The 15774-nt window shown below is 38.4% G+C and overlaps 1 long non-coding RNA gene across 1 annotated transcript; it reads left to right on the top strand.

Moving 5' to 3' along the window:
• Window positions 1-8668: 8668 nt before the first annotated feature.
• On the top strand, window positions 8669-15554 carry LOC118972667 (uncharacterized). Its single transcript, XR_005061739.2, has 2 exons — window positions 8669-8910; window positions 11083-15554. It is a non-coding gene; the product is annotated as an uncharacterized lncRNA (long non-coding RNA).
• Window positions 15555-15774: the final 220 nt, after the last annotated feature.

A 15774-nucleotide genomic window follows, 5' to 3' on the forward strand; every position in this document is an offset into this window, starting at 1 on the left:
AGCTTTTTAAAATTAAGAAACCACCTCTAAGAGACAAGTTGCATGAAGGTATATGTAGCAATTATTTGTCATTACTCTTGACATTTCTGGATATCATGACTAATCTCAAAGCTTCTATGGGGAAGATGCTCTGTATTGATTAGAGCCAAGAAAATTAAGTTCAGATGTTAAATTGGATACAGATTAGGTTAGTTTTCAATGGAACCGGACCTAGTGACTCAGGGTTATATGGACACTTGGCTACCTTCCCCACTATTTCTCAGAAAAAGCTTCTGCTTCTCACCAAGCTGATCATCATTTCAGGAAGTAACCTTATCCATACCTCCATGGTGTGCGTGCGTGTGCATGTGTTGTGTTTATACATCATTCTCCCCATTCCTCACTCCTAGATAAATACAATGAACACAAGGAAATATTTACATTTATTCTTGTCATTGTTTCAAGCTTCTCAGTAAAAATTGTCTGAATAGACACATGATGTCACTTTTCAATTATTTGGCATCTTAGTACCCAAAGTCAGGAAATACTGTGGTGGTGTCATTGCTGTAGCTGCAGTTTCCCTCCTGCTATGCTGACATTCTTTGATTCCTCTACTTAGGTTATGTGAGTAAGCACTCCAAGTTCATTTTTTCAAAAAGAATAGAGACAGGCAAGCAAAGAAGAAGAATGAGGGTTAGGTAATGGGAGAGGAGAAAGTAAATTTGAAAGAAAGAAAGAAGAAAAATATAGGAGTATCTCCGGATCATAGGTAATTTCCTCTGGAGTCAGCTCTGCTTAGAATATAATGCACCCTTTACTAGGAAAGGAAACACCAATACATTTTCTGACTCCACAAGAAATGGCAGGGGACCTTGAGAAGCATTAATTTCTGATAGCATCTATCCTTAGATTTGAAACTTGCTTCATAAAGTTTGAGACCTAAAATTGTGTATAGTTGATCAATAATTCACTTCATTTCCCCAAATCACTCTGCAATAATGACCCAGGGATTCAATCATCTCTTTATGCAAAGATTTTGAATACATGGATTACATTTTATGAGCAATAACTCATAATTTTTGCAATAACCATATTCAGTTAAACATTATTATCCTGTATTATAGGTAAAGTGATTGAGGGGAGTTTTTGACTTACTGAAGGTCAAACTGGAATCAAAGGCAGAAGTGGGATGAAGTCTGAATGTGATTCCATGACTCTAAAACCTAGCTCATGGTATTACTTAGAAAAGGCCAACTTCTTAACTTTTGAATTACTTTTTTTTTCCTACCTCAAAACTTGCCCTTATTATATAATTATAGCTAAGATGTCATCATGCCATTTTAATAAACTGTTAATAAAAAAATCTCAACTAGAGCCTCTGTCTTCAATACTAAACCTCATTGCAAAGTAAAGTTATATTTTTCTCTGAGTTTTAAATTTTCAAATAGCATCTACAATAAATACAAAGTTTTATATATAAAACATACAGAAATCAGCTTAACTTTATCTTGTTATTAAGACTATTGAGTTAGGTGTGGTAGAGTTTCTGTATGAAGAGATGCTAGGATAAATGAAAAGTGTGCAGAGAAACTGTAGAGTTGGAGAAAGAAAGAAATATGATATCCATGAGTTTCTTTCAAACCTTAAAAAAAACTGTGTAAAAGTTTCTCTCACTGATGAAATGAGCTCTTTACATATAAATTATATTGTAATAACAGAGCTCCTGGGTGGAAAAGAGTTCCTTCTCCTGCTGACAAAAATTAAAATAATCACAGATGGCTAATGATCAAAAATACTGACTGACAGCTCTGAAGTATAAGACACAGAGAATATTCTCCAAGGAGTGAGAATATTCTCAGGATTTCTTAAGCCAACACTTAAAGTTGGTTTAAGAGCCCCCAAGAAGCTTTTTCCCACCAGATATTCATACATGGAAAAATTTTATTCTGTTTAGGAAACTATACTGTAGACTTATAGAGCTCCTTCAAGAAAATTAAGGATTCTTCGTCTTTATGATTACATTAGTATTTTGGAGTAAAATCCAAGAATTGACTAGGGAAACGGGGCCCATTATAATTCCTAAAATGGTATGGAAAAACCTTCATAATTCAGGCATTAGGAATCCACCCTCTTATTTTAAAATGTAGGTGGAAAGGGAGTACATATAATATCATATAAAATACATATAAAAATGTCAAATGATGTTAATAATAGTAACAACTAATAGTTATTGAGGACATATGTGTCTAACACTTTTAGGCATGTTACTTATTTACCTCATTTAATTTTAACAACTAGCTCTATGAAATACATGACATTATTATTCACAGTTTTTAGATAAGGAAACCAAGTGTAAAAAACATTCTTCAAATGTGGGCAAGGTCACACCACAGCTGGTGAATAGCAAAACAGGAGTTCAAACTAATTTCTAAACCTAGTGCTTATTCCCAACACAGGTATTGCATTAATTATACTATTAGAATCTAAATCCAAGGGCATCCACAATAAAACCAACAACAAAATTTGACATTATTATCACTTTATTAAAACTTAAAAAAACATTTGCCCTCACAATCACCCAGTGAAACAAGTGTGGTATTACTATATCTAATAATGATTGAACTGTGGTCTAGAAATTAATTGTATTCATTTATTAGCTTATTTATTTGTGAAATAAATCAAAAGATGACCAATATGTTAAATGCCCGTAAAATTTTAGGTTTTGGAGATTCAAATATGTATAACATTCTCCTTGTCTTTTTACTGTTTATATTCTGTACAGAGATAACTATGGTATCTGTGTGTCATATGTTTATGACATGTATCAACTCATATAAAGATGGGTGTGCCAAGAGCTACAGGTACCACGTGGAGAAAATAATCCATTCTACCTAGTCAGAATTAGCAAAGAAAGCATCACATATGTAGGTAGGGATAAGGTAAGGATCTCACATATAGGAAATGGTTTTGAGCGACGGATAGAACTTTGCTACAGAGGAAAAACTTGAAAGATTATCTTGGCGCCTGGTGTAGTTCTGCACGTGCTAAACATGGTTATTGAATTAATAATCCTACATTTTCTATATCTGATTTGGTAAACTATAATCATAACTGTACAAATTTATTTGGAAAGACAGCTACAATGTTAACCATCAAATGTAGAATATCATGAGCAAAAATCCTTTGTAAAGTAATTTTTTAAAAGGAATTTTGCAAACCAAATCAAAGGTGGCAAGAGCAGAATATCTTGGAACAAAACCTTACTGTTGTAGCACTGGCTGAAAGAAACACAAGTCGGTAATTATTTAAATGACTGCTGTTTGATATCCTTGCCAGAATTGCTTATAATGTGCGATTTCTTCATTTGGATGTTACTTATTCTGACTAAAACATTTCCAAGTCAACCCACTGTACTTCACAATACACTGAAATGAGTAAAAGTATTAAAAGCATGCCTGAGGCGACAGAACTTTGAGGTTAATTTCCATTTCTTCAAGTATATTTGATGAATGATGTGACAAAGGAATCCTAATTAAGGTTGAAATCCTGAATACTAAATAAATTAGAAGTGCCACTACATTCATCTTCCACAGCGATAATATTGCCACTTCTGCTTCTCTTTAGCCTAGCCCTTGACTTTTTGGGAAACCTTTTCCTGTATATTTTCTTCCTTTATCACTTTTGCTGAGAGTAGATCATGAGTATCGTACCCAATTTTAGTCAAGCCAAAATCTAAAAAGCCTGCCTCTCTTTGTTCTTGTTCTTCAAACTTATTCACCCATGTCAAAAGCAAACATTTTTCTTTTACATTTGATCTCAAAAATGGCTCTAACCCTAAAATGGCAGCTCCTATCTCTTCTCACATTGCAACATCTAAAGAGATAAGATGGATATTTTAACTTCTAAAAAATAAAACATTAAGCAGTTAGAACAGTTTCAATAAAAGTTAGCTAAGGATACCATTTCATTATTACTATTATTTTCATTATTACCATGAGTCAATTAGTAAGGTACAATTTCTTCGTCCCTCACTAGCTGCGAACCTTAGGCAAGTTACTTTTTGTAATTCTAGTGCCTTGATTTTGAACCATCCCTGCCAATCATGGAAGAAAACCCAGTGGACCTGATATTTTGGCTGAATTCTATTAATTTTCTTTTGTATGTTTTCTAGAGAAATGAAGACACATTCACAGAAACAACAAATGCCAATGTTTATAGTACCTCTATTCACAGTTAGAGTCATCAAAAGCTGAATTGTACCCTGATGTCCTTCAAAGGGTGAATGGATATGCAAATGATGACCCATCTGTAAACTGGGATCCTACTCAACATTAAACTAGATGGGTTTCTTAAAGTTTTTTTTCATTTCAAGCTAATATAACTCCAACTCTGAAACCTGATACTTCAGGCAGGTATTGAAATATTTTAAGGTATGTTTTGATGACTTGGCTATGTTAATCTTCTCTTACAAACATAAATCTTATGAATTCTTGGTACAGATCAAATATACCTGATCAAATTCAACTTTCAAATGTAACTGTGGGACATACTGTATTTCAAGGCTAATAAAGACTAACAAATAATATATTTTTATGTCTTTTTAAAGATACATTATATCTTATTCATCAAATCAGATGGGATTACATTTTGAAGTGATAATATTTTGATTTTGGGGGTTTAATAAAAATGTAATAAAGCAAAAGTGAGATTGCCTGTATTTTCTGTTTTATTCTACTTTAATTAAGTCCTGATTTTGAAGTTATATTGCCTTCATAAAGTAAATTTGAAGACTTTCTTTTTAATCTAAAATATTTGCAGTAATTTTTGAAATTATCTATTGTTTAAGATTAAATAAAAATTGAATGTAAATTCATCTGATCCTGGTGCCCTTCACCAATTTGTACTGTTGTAATAAGCCCATTCAGATTTTTAAGGTCTTTTTAGGTCAATATTGATAATTTAGATTTATATGGAAAATCATACAATTCTCATGGTTTTCAAATTGCCATAGGTTTACTTGCAACGTTCAAGTATAATTCCTTTAATTTTCTCTGTATTAGAGGTTTCCAAACAAAAGCTTTTCTTCCCACCTTTTATAAAGCCATCCTCAAGAAGTTTGTTGTTGTGGTCCTTTCAAATAACCTGCGCTTGGATTTAGTCATTATTTTTGTTGTATTTATTTATTTAGCAAGTACTTACACAGCATTTATTCTATGCTAAGAACCATTTTAAGCATTCTGCAAATATTAACTTTTAATACTTTATAATAATCCTGTGAGATACTATTATTATTCTCATTTTATTGTTAAGAAAACAGAGGAATCAGGTTTTTTGGATTTCTCTTTTAGCAACATGATTTTCAATTAATGATTATCATGTAGATCAATGTCTAAATGCTTTATAGACATTGAGATCTCCACACTACAAATTCACTCCATTCTTTTCATTGGCTTTTTTCTTTAATTTGTTTACTCACCTTTTTAATTCAACAACTATAATATTTGGGTCCAGAATGATGGGTTTATATTTTCCTGGCTCCTCCAGCTGACTCCCTGATGGCCGACCTTCCCTTCAGGCTACTAAGCTCCTTGGTTATGCTGTTATTTGTTGTTTTTGATGTCACCATTGCTGTTGGCTTCTGAGGCTGACTTCTGCTAATTGGGGTTCTTTTCAATTGGGGTATCCCTCCAGTAATGGAAAGAGATGGGTTCCCAGTCCCTTTAGCAGCTGCCTCTCCTCCTTGAGCAGTGCCTATCCTCACTGGAGAAAATCTGCCTGGTCCTATGTCCCTTCTGCAATCCTACTGAAGAATAAGTAGCTTCAGCACACAAATTCAGCTCCTGCTCACTCTCTTGAGTTCCTGGAAACCTTTACACTGTCATGCAGGGCTAATATACATCCAAAGTCTATGGTGTGTGTGTGTTTGTGTGTGAGAGACAGAGAATTGTTCGGATTTGGTGGTCCTCAAAACTTTGAACACCTAGCTCTTCTAGTACTGTATTTAGTACTAGAGCTTCTCATAGGCTACTGTAACTCTAGACTTTCCTCTAAAAGGCGAAAGCCCCACAATGCCTATACCCGTAACAGTGGTTCCTAGGACGATTACACATCTAAGGTTGACCATTTACACCTAGTTCAGTAGTGGTTGACCATCAGATATGGGAACATAGAAGATATGTCAAGAACAGTCTGCTTTATTTCCAGAATTTTTTTTCTCTTTTGAATACATCTTAGAAGAGAAGATACAGTATAAACAATATATATAATATTATTATTCCAGAAGAGCATAATATCAATCAACAAAAACATGGAAAGTGGCAAGAGAGGTGGAGGGAAGAAAAGAGTACCAGTTTCCTTCTTTTGTCTGGGGGAGTCAATAAACAAGGAATCACTCATGATACTGATAATTAAATAAATATAATATAGAGTCTGACTTTTTTATAAGTAGAGGAATTACGTTTAATAGTAAATGTAATAGGAAACACTACTAGAATTAGAAACAAGATGTAGAGATGAAAATTTCTATATAAATATATACTTTTTAAACACAAATATTTTTCACAAGTTATTTACTAGTAATTACCCCTTGGTATGTTACTATGACTTAATAGAAGTATGGCAATCATACTGGCCTTACCAGTATTAGGCAATTACTATGGATTTGACTTTTTCTTCTTTTTTTTATAATATCCCTGCCAATGACTTCATCCTTGGACTTAGGTAAATATCATATTCCCAGCAAAGGATTTTCCCTTAACATTGGCTATGATTAAGAGCATATGTTACAATAAAAGAAGACTGAAAATGAAGTAAAAGGAGGAAGAAATAGAGTTGCAAATTAGATTTTATATAGGAAGGATATAAACTTCCATCCTTTAAAAGTCACTGGTATTGTGACTTATAGCCACTGAATCTATAACTTTCACAAATCAGAGTATATACTAATGTGGGTTCTCACTTGTTAACTGAATTATTCGTATGGTAATCATATATGTGGATATATGGTTTAAATGCTAGACTTCAAAAGCATTGTACTAGATATAACACTCACACCAAATTTCATTTCAAAAGAAATGGGAGACATCAGCCTTTTTCACAATCCTTTCTGACAGATCAACCTAAAGGAGCCATGTGACCTTGACCTTCATTTGTGCTTTAGCTAAGGGGTGAGGACTTGGCTGAAAAGAAGTTCACCCACAGGCAAGCCAGTTACCCATAATAAGGTCTGGAGCAAAAAAGGAGGATAGTAATTACCTTTGTCAATGAGAATGCTATTTCATGAATAAGGAAAGTATTAGCCCCAGAGTTCCTGAGATTGGATTTAGAAGAAGCAGAACTAGGAAAAATGGCACATAATGAGATTATGACTGAGACATGACAGGTAAGGGTGAAAGTTCCTTTGTATTTAATTATGTAGGTGTTAGGATGCTAAGAGTCACAACTTCTGAAACCCAAGAATTGCCTTGAGTGGAGAATGACCATCTTCACAGCCCTTATTATAGTTCTCATGCTTTGGCACATCAGATTGTCTTATTTAACATTTCATTAATAAAGCTCCTCCATTATTTGCAGAAAATGAGTTTCTTTTTCTTCCAATTTAAATTTAAACACAGATATAGAAGAAAAAGCAACAAAGAAGCATCAAAATAGAAACAAAAAATAAAACAGAGAAAAAGAAAATCTATTAAATATATCAATAAATGTAAATGGTTATTTTACATTTGATTCAAGTATAAAAGCAACATGTCATATAGAAAGTAAAATCCTGAGGTGAGAATCCTCACCTAATAGAGGTAATGGCAGTTATTCGGTAAGATGAAATGTGGACTGATGGGGATGTTCTGAAATTCAGTTTCCAATAATGCAGCGTAGCCACAATCTATACTGAAAGGCACATTAGTAGCAAGAGAATATGGCGTGAGATAGTTAGGAACTGGCAACAACTTTTTTTGAGCAAAATTTGTGGATGTCCTAAATGTCTAAGAAACAGAACTGCACCAAGGAAGGTTCTGCAAAACAGTAGCTACTGCCCCAAATCACAGGGAAAACTTCCTATGTACAGTGTTGTTAGGTACACTGAGCGGTAACTGGGTGGGGAGCACTGTTCACACTCACAGATCATCATCATCATGAGTAGAAAAATTTAAACATAGCAAAGAAGAAATGAGAAGTTTCAATTCAAGGAGAAGTGAAAGAGTTTTCAATTATGGCTGATAACATGTTAAAACTCATTTTGCATTTCCTCTCCTCTCTCTTCCCTCTTTCTCTCTCACTGTATGTGTGTATAGTAAGGGTGGAGGGAGCAAATAAAGGATTAGCATGAGACAATCTTTCCCCATTAACCCATTATCTCATTTTGACCTTTGTAGGGGAGAGAGGAAAAGAGGAGGTGAGGAAGAGAGGTCGAATACTTGAACACCTTCATAGATGGAATGCTGACAGAATTCGGGTACTTTTGTGTGGGGAGCGGGCTTTGCCCTTTCCCCCACTTGCTGATGTGGTGGGAATGGAGAACAAAGAACATCCTGTTTACCCATTCTATGAGCAACTGAAGGAGCTCTGCTGTGCCTACCTTTGCCCAGCTACCGCTGACGTCAATACTGTGCTCGATTGTCTATTGGATAATGCTATTTCCTGGGATAGTGTGCTTCTTTGCTGTATAAATACTCTGGACTCTAATAAAGCTTTGCTGGCGATGAACAGGGGTGTCAGCCCTCCCAGTTCTTTCTGTCTTTCTTTGTTTTCTTCACCCCCCTTCCACACTTCAGGACCTGCTTGACTCGGCATGGCTGGTCCGTGTCAAGTGGCGCCCGAACAGGGACCTGAAGGAGAGGGAGAAGGTGAGGGCCACCACGTCGAGAAGAGAAAGCCCTGGCCAGGGTAACTAGAGAAGACCTGCGAGAGAAGAGGCACGCAAGCAACCTGGACGTGGTAAGTGATTTTTCTGGGAGTCCAATATGGGACAGGCAGGAAGCAAACAGCTTTATGTCTGCGGGTTGAAGAAATTATTGGCTATTAGGGGAATTATAGTAGGGAAGCCCCAATTAGAAAGATTTTTAGACTTTATTAAGGAAGTCTGCCCGTGGTTTCCAGGAGAAGGGACAGTAGACATAGATTTATGGAATAAGGTAGGAGAGGGATTATGAACTTATTATTCTGCCCATGGACCAAAGAAGGTTCCAGTAGATACTTTTGGACTGTGGACCTTGATTAGAGATTCTTTAGATCTTAGCATGAAGGATTTAAGATAGAAAATGTGATAGAGCATGCCCTTGGTACGGGTCAAGCCACTAAGAAAAACGAAAGCAATCTTGCTTCTCCAGCCATCTCCCCATGTGCTCCACCATTAGAAGCACCGGAAGGGCGGGAGCCATCTTATCATGAACCGGACAGCGGCTTGGACAAGGAGATGGAGGAGGAACAGAGCCCTCTAGTGGAGGAAGCTTTAGTTCAACTTTGTGATAAGGAGATAGAAACAATAGAGATAGCCTCCATAGGCTCCAGCAAGAAAGTTTATCCATCCCTGCTCACAGCAAAGCGGGCAGTCACCGCAGACCCATCCAGAATACCTTTCGAAGAGCAATGGAATGAAATTCAGGGCACTCTGAAGTGGCTTACTTTAGCCTTAGAAGCGCAGCAAAAGATGGGACAGCCGCACCCCAAGAGAAGAGACTACCCTGTGAGTAAGGCTTAACTAGCTCCCCTTGAAAGGGCAGGTTTTGATCCTGTTCAGCCTATATCCTCAGAACAAACTAAAGAGAAAACAGTGGAGCGAAAGACAGAGAAGGGTTTAGAACAGAAAGAAAAACAGCCCATAGAGTCTAAGGAAGAAAAGCCTCATGTGCTCCCAGTTAATATGCAGAAGAGACAGAGAAAGGTTACTCCTCTTGAGGCAGTACTACAACAAGCTCAAGATCAGGGAGAGGACACACAAGAATTTTTTGCCTATCCAGTGTTAGAATGGCCAGGTGACAATGGAGGGGTATTCAGACAACATGTGTCATTTCCTTTCAAACAGTTGAAAGAGCTGAAAGAGGCCTGCAATAAATATGACCCCACTGCTCCATTTACATTAACCATCTTAGAAGCTCTGACTACAGAGGATTTGCCCGTGGGAGACTGGAAGTCCTTAGCAGATGCATGTCTTACAGGGGGAGATTATCTGCTATGGAAATCAGAATTTTGTGAGAATTGTCAGAAAACAGCTAGGACTAACACTGCTCAGCAAATACCCATTGTTTTTGACATGTTGGCGGGAGAGGGCCAATATGCTGAGGTAGATCAACAGTTGGTCTTTCAGTTAGCAGTATATGCTCAAACAAATGTGGCAGCTAGAAGAGCATGGAAGGCTCTCCCAGAAAGTACTAGTAGAACAGAGGAGGTCTCTAAAATCAGGCAAGGGCCTGATGAGCCATTTCAAGAATTTGTAGCTCACCTATTGAAGACAGCAGGGAGAACATTTGGAGAATCAGAGGCTAGTACCGCCCTAGTCACACAGTTGGCCTATGAGAACGCTAACAGTGCCTGCCAAATCACCTGTGGCAGATGGATGTCATGCACATCCCTGAATTTGGAAAATTAAAATATGTTCATGTTACCATTGACACCTATTCAGGTTTCTTGCATGCTACCGCTCTCTCTGGAGAATCCACTTCACAAGTTATTTGCCATTACCTCTCTTGCTTTGCTGTTATGGGCATTCCCAAGCTAATTAAAACAGACAATGGATCTGGCTATACCAGTAGCTGCTTTCGCACATTTTGTGCTCAATGGGGTACTGCCCACAAGACAGGCATCCCCTATAATCCCCAGGGCCAAGGCATTGTTGAAAGAGCCCATGGCACTTTGAAAGCTCAGCTCAATAAAATTAAGAAGGGGGAGTTATATCCCATTACACCTTTGAATTATTTATCCCACGCACTCTATATTTTAAATTTTTTAACTCTAGACCTTGCGGGACGCAGTTCCACAGAGCGCTTTTGGTGCTCTGGCGGTCGTCCACCCCTCGCACAGGTGTGATGGAAAGATCCTCTGACCGGGGCGTGGCAAGGTCCAGATCCCGTCCTTCTTAGGGGGAGAGGACACGTTTGTGTCTTTCCACAGGATGCTGAGGGCCCGAGGTGGTTGCCAGAAAGGCTGGTGTGTCATGCAGACCATATTCCTCCTGATCCTGCTCCAGCTTTGGAGGACCCCAGCTGAAGAGCAAGCAGCGGAGCAAGCAGTTCAGCGCATATATTGGGCATATGTTCCTGACCCTCCTCTGCTCCATCCAGTCAGTTGGAAGTCTCCCAAGGTACAGATTTACTCCAATGATTCTGACATTTTGGGAGGCCCATCAGAACACCTAACAATAGGAACAACGCACCTTGCCTTCTGACCACCCTGTGTGCAGTGTGCTTACATCTTCATCTTCACTTAAAAATGACACATTGCCACTACCCTGGACAAAGTGCAAGGGCTCCCCTTCACTTGCAGGCACAGGTGGTGAATGGCCACCGCAGATGAACATCACTAAAGAACTTTACATTGTGGACTGGTCTTTAGGACCAAATTCAAAGACACTGGCCCCGCAATACAGAGGAATCTCTATGGGACTTTGGTACACTCCAGATGGGTACCCTCAAACCTCTTGGTGGAAAATAGGGGTGGCTATGGGTGGGTTAGAGTGGGATAATAGTACAAGCATTAATGTAAACAATGACACACATGTGGTGGCTTGCGTTGACCCCCCCATGCGCTGTTGGTAGGGTCTATTTCTATTAATGTGACTTATCAGAAAAATATGTTTCACATTGCCTGTAAAAATTGCAGTCTCACCAGCTGCATCTCTTCTGTGTCCAACAATACCATGGTTCTTTTACTTAAGCAACCCCCTTTCCTTTTGATTCCCGTGAATCACACGGGACCTTGGTATGATGATAAGGGCCTGTAAGTGTTGATAGAATTGAAGAAAGCTCTAGACCATCCCAAGAGAGCTGTGGGCCTCATTATTGTAGGGTTGTTATCTTTAATTTCCTTTATTGTATCTTCTACTGTAGCAGCTGTAGCATTAACTGAGAATGTACAAACTGCAATCTATGTCAATGGTTTGACCCAAAATGCAACTGAGGCTCTTAATGATCAAGGAAATACTGATGAGAAAACAAGTCATAAGCTTAATGCCCTGTATGACATGGTCATGTATTTGGGCGAAGAGGTTCAGGGCCTAACGTTAAGGCACCAATTGAAATGTCATGCAGCTTATAATGAAATTTGTGTCATCAAACTAGGATTACAGTCCTTTTTGCAACTGGGTTCCGAGACCCATATGCTAGCTCTTAAACACCACCCTCCTTATATGGATGTGGAGAAGGGGACAGGATAGTCAATGACGGGTAAGTGTCTTGGAGACCTCTGGCAACCTAAGACAGGGTCCTCATGATGGAATGTGGGTACCAGTGACAGGTAAGTCCAGATGAGTCGTCCAGGAACACCTAAGACAGGCACTGTCACTCTCTTATAAAATAAAAAAGGGGGAGATGTGGGCGGCAGGCTATGCCCTTTCGCCCACTTGCTGATGTGGCAGGAATGGAGAACAAAGAACATCCTGTTCACCCATTCCATGAGCAACTGAAGGAGCCCTGCTGTGCCTACCTTTGCCCGGCTACCGCTGATGTCAATACTGTGCTTGATTGTCTATTGGATAATGCTATTTCCTGGGATAGTGTACTTCTTTGCTGTATAAATACTCTGGACTCTAATAAAGCTTTGCTGGCGATGTGCAGGAGCGTCAGCCCTCCCAGTTCTTACTGTCTTTCTTTGTTTTCTTCGGCCCCCTTCCACACTTCAGGACCTGCTCGACTCGGCGCGGCCAGACCGCGTCACTTTTGCATCTTGAAAGAACCAAGGAAGGACCTCGTGGTCTCTGGGTCTGAGGTCTGCCATGGTTTTGCTCAGTTTCAGGACTGTTTTTTGTATAAAATGTTGCTTCCCCATTTGATGTGGAATAGAATATTGAACTGTGTGTAAATATGACCTTTGAGACTGCACCATCTGGAGCTAATATTTGAAGTGATTTACACATGAAATAGAAAAACAGAATCCACGTGAAATTATGTCTTTAAAATTTTTTAAATAGGTTAACAGTATGTATTTACTGCCTCCAGATTGTATGTATATTGTGAATGAAGATTTATTCCCTCATATTCTTAGCTGTTGTAATAAGCATTAAACAAAGCGACTCAGGTTTTGAGGTATGGTGATACCACTTTTCCTTTGGGCATTACTAACCATTTGTCTGTCCCTACTCTAGTATAAGCTTTCCCTCTCCCTTCTCATCCAATATATACAGATAGTGAGCCTACTAAATACCACACACTATGCTAAGATTTGGGAAACTGAAAGTGAGTATTCTAGACATCGTCTAGAGTGGTACATAGTGCTATAATAACAAATGTCTGAGGAAAGTGTTTGAGAAGTCACCCAAGGCTCTATACAATTGGTGATTATTATGTCGAAATTACTGTCTAAATTTTATTAGCCTGATATCTTTCTACAAACAGAGTCTATTGGAGCCTGGTCAAGCCTCAAGCCAGATATTGCCACTGTTGTTATAAAACTGTAACACCACGTGAATGATGGCATGTCAGGAGCCACAGGTCAGCTTGAAAGTGCAGGCTGAAAGCCACTTATTTTTTTTAGAAGAAGAATTTCAAAACGGCCATAATGATGTCATATATGGTCATCAGAATTATATGATGATTGAGTGAATAATATCCCTTTAGTGATTTGGAAAATTCTGTGAAATATTCTAAGGGTTCCATTTCCCTTTTCATGTGGAAACTTCCAGGAGAAGCACGATTCCCAGACCAGGAAGCATTTATGCTGCTGATGAATCACTACAATTTTTCCCAAATTGATTGCCCTGAAACCTTGGTAGGACAGACGTGGAAGAGCCTGTTTCAGCACCTACACAGCACAGCAGTCCTGTCGGCGCCCCCTCCCGGAACATCCAGACACAGGCACAAGCACTTAGACACAGCAGGATCCTTCTGCCCCAAAATAAATGTGTCGAGATATATCGATGACTTAAAGGGATTTCCCAGCTGGAATTCCAGAACCCCAGTGTGCTTCAAGGTGGGCTGGTCCAGAGGCCCAAGAAAGCATAAAGAACTCGATTTCTTTTCCAATCGCTTTGCTGCCCTCCCCCATGTTTGTTTCTTCCTAAGGCTGGTTCCCTGTGTTGGTTTAGGCTCTCTTCCAGGAGCGACTGGAGCTTTATATTCTTTACTTCAGTTGCTTATATTAAGGTAGGTTTTCTTCCTGATTATAATGAAAAGATTCCCTCAAATCACTCTAACTGGACTGGGTTACATGCTACTAACTATCCCAATTAAACCAAACTTAATTGGTTTAAGACAGGAAGCCCAGCTCCAGAAACATAGAGGCTACCTGGGGAAGATGAAAACCCAAAGGAAAATCTGGGTGCTGTTAGAAAAAAAGGAAGGGGTAGGATGGATTTGGGTTAGCCATTCAGTAGCACCATTATACCAGAGAAGCGTCTTCTCTCAGGATCAAAGAAAGGGAGAGGCTTAAGTCCTGTGTTGTGAAAATTTCTTTCAGCATCTCCTTAGGTTACTGAATCTTCCCACAGGAGGAGCCCAGATTAACACTTACATCTACCTCTCAGCCACCGGATGTCTCTTCTTGAATCCTTGTCTGCCAAAGTCTTGTGCTGATCAATGCCAGATTTGCTCACTTTCAATACTTTATAGTCATAGACTTAAAATTCTTTGCTTATTAATTATTGCATCAGCAATGGCATGACACAGTCAAAATATCCAGTTAGTGAGAATCACTGGCAATTTTGAATGTGAAAATATCCAGCCAGTTTTTCAGTAGCTGTGAATTGGGATTTATAAATGATCCAAAGTCATTATTTTGAGGGGAATTGAAGAATGCATTCTTCAACAGGTAGTGACCAAGCATCTATCCATTATAGTGTTTCATTCCTGAGTAGATTAGTGAATGACTGTACAATATAACAAAATGAAAATTCCAAGGAAATTCAAGACACCTGACAAGTAATGCCTTTACTACATTTAGTAGTCTTCCTAACGCAACATATCATTTTGGTTAACACTAATAAGCCTTATTTTTAGTGAAAAGGAGTTAAATTCTATAAATGAGTTATCTTTTAAAAATGGCATGTGAGCAAGTGAGAAAATTATCACATATGATCCCCGATTGAGAACAAGTCTTTTAAATAGCCATCTCTCCTATGCACCGAGGAGAGTTGGGCACTATTAAACTGTGTAACTATGTTGTCCAAGGTTCAAAGAAGTAAAGTAGTTTGCTGAATATCTCATGGATTATACATGACAGTCTATAGTAACACAGGGACCAGGCCTTAGGATGAAGTTGACCTTGGGGGAAAGCAGAGAGGAGAGTGAGACAGAAATAGCTCTACCTGGCTCAAAATTCCACACTTATGTTAGTTAATACACCACACATGTAAATTTCTGCTCATTTACCAGTTAGCTTAACAAAATAGACCTTTTAAATAATGTGTCTGCAATTGTATCCTTTAGAGGTAATCAGCAGCTTATTAACCTTAACTATAATAACACATTATCACTATTTTGTTTCAGTAGGTTAATTTGCAAAACAATAGTGAAGATCGAACCCAACATGTAGGAATTTATTCCTCAGTTATTGGCACTGAATAAATACAGTGACCCTCACTGTAAATGTCAGGGACTTGGGAAGGAACTGCAGTACGCCATGAAAGAAGGAGTTGAGGGGTTGAGGAAGTCA

This window comes from Manis javanica, chromosome 6 (genome assembly GCF_040802235.1).
Source record: "Manis javanica isolate MJ-LG chromosome 6, MJ_LKY, whole genome shotgun sequence".
Lineage (NCBI taxonomy): Eukaryota > Metazoa > Chordata > Mammalia > Pholidota > Manidae > Manis > Manis javanica.